Raw genomic sequence first — 7,258 nt, 5'->3', positions numbered from 1 at the left:
GGCGCCCCGCCCCCTCCCCCCGCCCGGGGTGGGCGGAGCGGCTGGGGCTCCGGGAGCTGGGCCGGGGTCGGGCCTCCGCCTGCTTCGCCCGAGGCTGGAGAATCCCGGCACCGCGGCCGCTGACGCAGCAGTCGTCCTCACTCCAGCGCCCTGAGGCGCGCGGGCTCCCGGGCGGCCCAGGCGGGTGCTGCGTGAGGGCGCGTGAGGCAGCGTGGGCTGGCCGCAGGCGCCCCTGTCCGTCCCCCGCCCGCTTGCTAACCGGCCCAGCCAAGCCCCCGCGCTGGGAGCGCCGGCCCGGCGAGAGCGAGGGCGAGGGCGATGCCGCGGTGACGGCCCCGCCATGGCGAAGCCCCCGGCGGGGGCGGCGTCGGCGTCGGAGGAGCTGAGCCAGGTACCGGACGAGGAGCTGCTGCGCTGGAGCAAGGAGGAGCTGGCGCGGCGGCTGCGGCGCGCGGAGGGCGAGAAGGTGGGCCTCATGTTGGAGCACGGCGGCCTGATGCGCGACGTGAACCGGAGGCTGCAGCAGCACCTGCTGGAGAACCGCGGCCTCAAGGACGTGAACCAGAGGCTGCAGGACGACAACCAGGAGCTCCGAGAGCTCTGCTGTTTCCTCGACGACGACCGGCAGAAGGGGCGCAAGCTGGCGAGTGAGTGGCAGCGCTTCGGGCGCCACGCAGCCGGCGCCGTGTGGCACGAGGTGGCCCGCTCGCAGCAGAAGCTGCGGGAGCTCGAGGCACGCCAGGAGACCCTGCTGCGCGAGAACCTGGAGCTGAAGGAGCTGGTACTGCTGCTGGACGAGGAGCGCACTGCTCTGGCTGCGGCTGGGGGCGTGGGCGGCAGCGGCGCCGGAGGTGCGGGCTCCTGCAGCTCCATCGACAGCCAGGCCAGCCTGAGCGGGCCACTGGCGGGCGGCGCGGCGGGCGCCGGGGCCCGCGACGTGGGCGACAGCAGCAGCACGTCGAGCGCTGGCAGCGGCGGCAGCCCCGACCACCATCACCACGTTCCACCCGCTCTCCCGTCTTCTGGGCCTCACAAGGCTCCCGACGGCAAGGCTGGAGCCACACGCCGGTCCCTGGACGACCTGTCGGCTCCGCCACACCACCGCAGCATCCCCAAAGGCTTGCATGGTAAGGCTAACCACCTGCCGCCCTGTGCGGGTTCGCCGGGTTGCAGCCGCGCTGGCGGCTCGGGTTCGTGCGGCCCTGGGGTGGGGAGAGGCGCTAGTCCTGGACCCGGTATCTTCAGCTGGCGTCGCACTCGGTCCGGGGGAACCCAAATTCACCTGCATGGGTCTTTGGGTGGGGGTAGTTGGTCAAGTGATGATGCGTGTCCCTGTCCAAGTTAGAATCCGCGGCCGGCGCTGTCCTAGAAAAGTTTCTTGCCTGCGGAGTTGTCGGTGTTATAGTGCAGCACTTCGGCGCTGGCTGGGGGCTTCATCCCAGGTTGGAAATCCTTGTCCCGGGACCTAAGAATCTTCATGAAAAAAAACTGAAAGGCGCTTTGGGGCACAAAAGAATTTCCCCATACTTGGAGCAACAGGCGTCCCCCAACCCCAAGGGACATCCGCGGGGGGGTGCTGTGACTGCATTGCGCCTCTGCTTTCCCCAGCTGCATCCTGGACTCTCACGGGGCTGACAGACCAAAGGCAGGCTTGACACCTAGGATGCTGACCAGGGTTCTGCACTTCTGGCTGGGAGTCTTTCTCAAGGCTCTGAGATTTAGAGATGTAGTTGGAATGGATTCTGGCTTTTTGCCTCTGTGTGCCTCAGTTTCCTTAGTTGTAAAGTGGAGAGGATGATCCCTGCCTCCTGGATTTGTGGTGGAGATAAGGCTCCTGAAAGGGTTTGTAAACTGTTGACCACCTTAAAGGAAGTACAGCGGTCATCTGTGGCTAGGGTGTGGATGGGAGGATCTTCAGGAAGGCACAGCACTATCTTCAGCCACAATGCTGCAGAGGGTGTCCTGCTCTGGGGTCTGGGAGCCCAGCAGCCTGCCCCTGTCCCTGCCCTCTGCTCAATGACTCTGCCCTACCCCTTCCCTCCTCTCCTGCCTGGTGCATGACGGGCCTCCCTGTTCTTTCATGTTTTTGGAGGCTTCTTCCTGGTTCTGATGGCGGTTGCTACTGCCTGAATTATTTTCCTGGTGGTGGGGGACAAGCAGCTCTTTCTGGTTCTCCTTAAAGCTTTTTCCCAATTCAGAGAAATATATATATATATATATATATATATATATATATATATATATATATATATGCTTTAAGTAACTGCTCTTCCTCAAAGTGACAGCCTGAGCCATGGAGGGACACTTTCTCTTTGGTTTGATAACTGAGTGACTCTGAAAGCATATTGCGGGTGGGAAAAAGAAGAGTGGAGGTTATACCTGTGGAGGTGAGGGACAGCATAGCAGATTTTCCTTTCTTTACCCCCCCTAAGCCTGAGTTCAAGGCAGGTCTGGTTTGGAGGGATATTTTGTTGCTGATTAGCCATCTACCACTATAACTCAGGTTTCTTTTTGTAACACTACAACCACACCGCCTCTAATCCCAGGCTTCTTAAAGCCAGCTCCAGTAGCTCAAAGTTAGATGGTTTAATTTTGGGGGAAATGCACCTGTTATTTAGAGTTCCTTGGCCCCTATGACCTCATCTTTGGGAGGGTCAGTTTCCTGGGCCTCAGTTTCTCCAAGTGCAGTTAAGGAGGGAGTATCTGCAGCCCTCTGTCTGGAAATGAAATGTTTCTGGTTTTCAGCTGCATCATCCATGACACTTGGCAGGAGCGATCTCTGCGGGACTGTGGAGGGCTTGAGTGTCCTAGCCGATGTGCAGGGAAGGTCTGGCATGTTTTGTGCAAGGAGACACATCTGGGTCTGGCCCAGAGTTTCAGTTGCAGCAGTGAATAATGCAGGAAAGGAAGGCTAGGCTAGACTCAGGGTTTTCCACCCCCTGGGCCCTGGTAGGTGTGGAGGTATCGGGTTTCCTGCAGAATCCCCAAGTCCCAAGTCCACTTGGAACAGGTCTGCTGCAGGTTTTGTAGCAGCAAAGCTTTGCTTTGGGGGAAAATGAAAACTCGGCATTATTATCATCACAAATTTCAGTTACAGCTGGGATTTCTTGTTTTGTCTTTTAAAGCCATGGGTGACCTTGAGATGTTCTCCTACCAATAGGAACAGAATGCCCAGGACCAGGAAAGGCCCTTCTCTAGAAACCAGGCTTTTCAATCCAGGGACCTGTAGCTTTAAGTTGGTGAGGTTCATGGCTGAACTGAACAAGGACTAGGAAAGGAGCCTCTGTCCAGGTGCTGGTGAAAGTGGAGAAGGTAGTGAGTGGGCTTGTGCCTTGGTTCCTGGGCTCAGTTCATGCTCACAGAGGTAATATTAGCCTCACTTTGCAGACATGCAAGTGGAGGCTCAGAGAGGTTCTGGCCTTGCCTTGGAAGACAGCTGCCATTGGAAGTACTTGTCCTAGGTGGGGTCTCCATCAGGTCATCTGCTCTGGCCTGTCGTCATTCACCTTAGCTATCAGTCAGGGCACCCTGGTGGGTCCCCATTCTGGATTCCTGACCCAGTGTTGCCCTCTTTCTCCATTCTGGGAGATGTCGCTTCCTTTGGTGACCGCTGAGCAGATGGTGGAGAGCTCCCTTTCCCAGAGCATCAGGCTGCCTTGCTTAGAATCTTGGCTTCTTCACCTGCCTTGGGCAAGTTAGTCCACTTTGCCCAGCCTCTCTCTGCTTCTCTTCTGGAAGGTGAGGCAGAACCCAAAGGGGCCCCTTTACTCACACGAGGTCAATGAGGTCGGCCTCTGTACACTGTGGGTCTCAATAGTTGCTGGCGTCCTGGGAGCTTGTTAGCCACCCCTTGGCTTCACTGCCAGACTCTGCTTGCAGTTTAGGTAGCCTGCCTGAAGGTTTGCACCTGAACTTTATGTGTAACTGCACCTGCTGCTGGATCATCGTGGTCCCGAGTCCTCTCTGGGGAGGCTTCAAGTGGCAGTGGTGGGACTTGGCCATCTGTATTCAAGGCAGTCCCTTGGCTGAGGCAGGCCTGGTGGGCCTGTGAATGCATATGCAAATAGGACTCTCTCCTGAGCAGTTTTTGCTGGAGGTCTGGCCTAGGCTGTCTGAGGTCTGGACCAGCTAGGATGCTATTTGCTCCATGCCAGTGTTGTACTTTGAGAAGCTCAAACGTCAGAAATTCAGGGTCCCCCCTGGAACTGATGTGGTCTGCAAACAAAAGCATTTTCATTTCTTTTCCCTGCCCTTCCCCCACCCGGTGAACCCCATTGCTCCTCCTTACCCCCAGACCTGTCCTGCCCCATGACTTGTTCCCTTGTGGCTGACCCAGAGAAACCTCTGGAAAGCCCATGAATGGGTGCCATTTACTTTTTAAAGTTTGGGTTGAAATTTTGAGCTTCTCAAAAGGAGCTGGGTTTGTTCTCCGGCTTGTGTTTTTAAAAGGGAGGGTGGGGCCGGGGTAGTTTGGGCCTTTAAAAAAAGACAGAGTATACCAGCCCTGAATGGGCCTTTTCTGTGGGGCCTGTGTGTGGCTAATAAGGCCGCCTCTCTTAAGCCCAGCTACCCGGAGCAAAGGTCACTGAAGATAATGGGGTGAGTTACATAAGCTTCTTCCTCCCCACACCTGAGCCTGAGGGATGTGTCCATGGCCTTGGAGTTCTGGGCCCCCAGGACCATGCACAAAAGAAGGTCCATCTGAGGAGCTGTCAGTCAGGGGGCCCACCCAGCGCTTTACAGTTTCCTGCAAAGAGCTTTCTAGTCATTCTGCTTCCGAATGGTCCCAGGACGGAGGCCTCCGCATTCGGGAAACTGAGGCTTGACTAGGTGTGTGGCTCTAGGTCTTGGCCTTTGGGGCCTGGGATGAGTGTTGGGTCTCCTGTGCCAGCAACCGGAGCCTATTGCCCTGTTCCTGCTGCCCAGCAAGTTCTGGGGGCGAGGCTGTGTACAGAGCAGGGTGGCTCCTCTTCCGCAGGCCCTGAGCCCTTTCCTGCCATCCTGTTCCCTGCTGCAGCTGCCTGTGTAAAGGGGTGACCCTCCTTCCTTATGATTCTTGCGTTCCCTCACTCCTCTGCTCTGGACTGGCTTCTCACGGCAGTGCTCATGGTGCCAGAACCCTCACCATGCTGGGTCCCTGAGCTCCCGGGACACAATATTGTCCCAGGACCAGCACGCTCTGGGAGGAAGTCACTGTTGCTCGGCTCTCTCTCCTACCTGTGGGCTGTTCAGCACCACGTCTGGCTGCTCATTTGCACAGCGAATGTCTAACTTTGGCAAGTTCTTGAACCTATGTGGGGCCTTTGTTTTCTCTCTCTCTCTTTTTTTTTTTTTTTGTGGTGCTGGGGATTGAACCCAGGGCCTTGTGCATTTGAGGCAAACACTCTACCAACTGAGCTATATCCCCAGTCCAGGTCCTCTGTTTTCTCATCTGCAAAGTGGGAAAACTTGGGTTGAGGGAAGAGGGAGTGTGCTGACCTGTGAAAACTGCAGCGTAGCTAATCTCCAGGCGACAGCACTCAACTCTGGGCATGACCAGGGCAGTGTCGCTGCTGGCTGGGGCTCTGGCTCCAGGGTCAGAGAGCTCTGGGTGAATCTGGCCTGGCTTCTCTTCTGTGCCTTTGGAGCCTACCAAGCCTTCTCAACCTTGGTGGCTTCATCTGTATCCTGACAATAATAATATCCTGGTCCTAGAAATGGACTCTAAAGGATGGGTTTTGTGATCTTCCATTTTTGGTCTGGCCTCCTGTGGATTGGCCTCCCTGGGGTGTGGGTGGGGAATTCCCAGACCCAGGCCGTGAGTGGGGCCCTTGTACCCAGCGCTGTCTCAGAGCCAGGGTCCTGGTCTAGTTGAATAGAAGGAAGATGGCATTCAGCTAAGGTCTGGAAGTGGGGTCTGGACCAGGGTTTTGAGAGCCCAAGGCCTGCAAAGCACACTAAGGTCATGGTGGGGGTGGGGGTGCTGTTTGTAGCCCTAAGGTGCCAGGATTTGGGGTGAGAGCAAAGTTCCAGTGGTTCAGACTTCAGCACCCACAAAACGTGGTGAAGGTGGACCATGCGGACTCCAAAGCTGGGAGCTGTCCTTTAGGGAGGTGTGCTAGCACCCACCTGGTGAAGGGCATTCCTGAGCCCCATGTGGATGGGGCTTGTGGACACCCTCCCACAGCTCTCGGAATCTTTAGTTGTGCTGGCAGAAAATTGTCAGGTGGGAGGGTGGGGCGATGTTGTCGGGGCAGCTGGGAAGTGGGATTTGGAGGTGGTGACAGAACTTGCCCTTCAAACAGGAAGGGAAACATTAGCAGATAATTAGTGAGCATTTACTACACCCGGTTCCCAGCGCCTCCTGCATGTGATTCATGTCATCTGGCTTGGGGAGTGGCAGTTCAGGAGCATCAGTCTGGGGACTCTCAGAGGTAAGGGGGAAGAAGCTTCGACCTCTAGGGATGACCATAGCTAAGACAGTGGCTGCAGGACAGAACTTTCTCTGTAGGTGTGCCGACCTGGTGGATCTGTTCCGTGCTCTGCCCCCCGGCCCCTGTCTTCCTCCTTGGACCTCTGACCTGTACGATCAGGTGGTCCTGAGCCGATGAGGGGCTCAGGCAGGTCAGCACCTGTGGGAGATGCTGGCTGTCCCCCGTGGCTGACATGGTCTCTCTGTATTCTCTGCCCACTCAGAGAATAGTCGTGGCCCACGGCTGCTCTTCCCTTCCTACAGCCAGGGTGGGTGTCTGGGATCTGTGCAGGGACCTCCCTGGGATCTCAGACTGGCAGGTATCTAATTCCCATCTCCCTGGTGCATCACGGAGAAGGGATCCCAGTGGCTTCCCAAAAGGCTTGGGACAGAGGAATAAGTGTCTCTGTTGATAGGATGGATTCTCCTTTTATTCCAGAATGTCAGGAGTGCTTCCCTTTCCCTCAGAAAGCACCCAGAACTGGTCATTGTCACATATCCCCTGTCCCCACAGGCAGAGGGCTCTGGGCAGGCCTGGAGCAGGGTCACCCAGGGATGGATGCCTACTCTTCCCCAGTCTCTGATGATCTCCATCTCCCTGGGGAGCAGAGCAGAAAGGCGGGCGGTTGTTGATCCCCCTGCAGATGCACTAGCCACTGTTTACAAAGGTGTGGTGCCTAGTGAAGTGCTCAGGTGAATGCCCTTGGAGGCTGAGGTCAGTTTCCTGATCCTTCTTCCCTGTTCCCCAGAGGCTGGGATGGACTGCTGTTTGCTTAGTTCAAGATGGGCTGCTTCCTCTCTTGCGCT

The 7,258-nt window shown here is 56.8% G+C and overlaps 1 non-coding gene and 1 pseudogene across 1 annotated transcript; one reads left to right on the top strand and one right to left on the bottom strand.

The window, feature by feature from the left end:
- The first annotated feature begins 340 nt into the window (after positions 1 to 340).
- On the top strand, positions 341 to 1,655 carry LOC143389139 (coiled-coil domain-containing protein 85C pseudogene; annotated as a pseudogene).
- Positions 1,656 to 5,334: 3,679 nt separating this feature from the next.
- Trnal-caa (transfer RNA leucine (anticodon CAA)) lies at positions 5,335 to 5,408 on the bottom strand. Its single transcript has one exon. It is a non-coding gene; the product is annotated as a tRNA-Leu (tRNA).
- Positions 5,409 to 7,258: the final 1,850 nt, after the last annotated feature.

The sequence above is a fragment of the Callospermophilus lateralis genome, unplaced genomic scaffold, assembly GCF_048772815.1.
Source record: "Callospermophilus lateralis isolate mCalLat2 unplaced genomic scaffold, mCalLat2.hap1 Scaffold_44, whole genome shotgun sequence".
Lineage (NCBI taxonomy): Eukaryota > Metazoa > Chordata > Mammalia > Rodentia > Sciuridae > Callospermophilus > Callospermophilus lateralis.
Note: the sequence above shows the minus strand (reverse complement) of the source record. Positions and strands in the feature narration are given on the sequence as shown.